Source organism: Nematolebias whitei, chromosome 1, assembly GCF_014905685.2.
Source record: "Nematolebias whitei isolate Nwh7 chromosome 1, NemWhi1, whole genome shotgun sequence".
Classification (NCBI taxonomy): Eukaryota; Metazoa; Chordata; class Actinopteri; order Cyprinodontiformes; family Rivulidae; genus Nematolebias; species Nematolebias whitei.
Window position 1 is genome coordinate 15,541,470 of NC_056498.1, and position 1,340 is coordinate 15,542,809.

General features: G+C 35.7%; 1 protein-coding gene across 1 annotated transcript in view; it reads right to left on the minus strand.

Annotated features, from left to right (window-relative positions):
• The window catches only part of LOC119415389 (protein mono-ADP-ribosyltransferase PARP14-like), a 39,028-nt gene that overhangs the window by 37,107 nt on the left and 581 nt on the right, over positions 1-1,340 (minus strand). The gene's annotated exons all lie outside the window — the stretch shown is intronic.

Consider the following 1,340-nt stretch of genomic DNA (forward strand, 5'->3'; position numbering starts at 1 on the left):
ACTTGATTAAAAACATTTAAATGACTTTATAATAGTAAGTCAAGTTTATGCTTTAAAAGGTTAAATTTAGGTGGAGGGTTACAGATTTTTAATACTTTGTACCTAATAAAGTTTAGCTACTGATCTTGCACACTTCCTGGTTGAGAAGTTATTCGTTTTGATTAGTCTAAACTGAAGTTTTGTTTGATTTATGAGTTTTGCTCTATCATTTTTTTTATTACTTTTTTCATTTGTGGGTGTGTCAGATGATTATATAAATGGCTGCACAGGAATAACATGGAACTGAGTCTTGCATACCAAGTTTAACCCGTGACCAATGCAGGTGATAAAAACATTACGTAAGCTTACAAATGAATTTATTAGAAATGTTTTGGCTTCTGTTTTATGTGTTCGTCTGTTAAAAAAAAAAAAAAGTCTCATGAACCTGTGGATGGATAATAAACATCTTCAAGGGATTATCTTCATTCAGCCTGATTCAATATGGCCACTACAGCTATAAGCAAACACAAAAGTTGTTATAGCTCAGTCCATTTACAGGTGTTCATTTTTTTCAGCTGCTCCCTTCTGCAGGGGTTGCCACATCGACTGAATTTGCACAAAAGTTCTGGCAATTGTTTTGCGCCAAATCCCCATTTTCTGACACAACCCGGGCTCAAACCTGCAGCTCCAGGGTTATAAAATAATCACACCGACCACCAAGCTACCGTAGCCTCATTTCTTTTACACATATTGAGATAAAATTTGATACAGAAGTTAGTTGCTGAGAGTATTCACAACACATGCTCTGAGCATGGTCAAGTCTTGTGTTTGCACACATAGAACACATTCAGCATTTATAAGAATTGACCAAAAATAGTTTTATCTCTTTAACTCCATCCCTTTTCTCCATAAGATGGTCCTAGTTTTATAGTTTGGCATTAAATGTAGGTGATATGCATTTAGTTCATTATTAATGTTATGACAGACCAGTGCTTAATTTGTAAACCAAACGATGTTACGTAGTTGGCATTACTCTAGGGGCAGCATGGTGGCTCAGTTGGTAGAGCTGTCACCTCTCAGTGAGCAGGTTGTACCGGTTCAAATTCCAGCCATGGACCTTTCTGGGTGGAGTTTACTTTGCATCTTCTCTGCGTTTTTTCTCTGGGTACAGTAGTCCCTCGTTTATGGCGGGGTTTAAGCTCTTCCCGCGATAAGTGAAAACCCACGAAGTAGGGATAGTATTACAAATAGTAGGAGCAGTAGTAGTAGTTGTAAGTAGTAGTTTATTTTAATATATATATATATATATATACATATATATATATATATATATATACACACACACACACATATATATATAT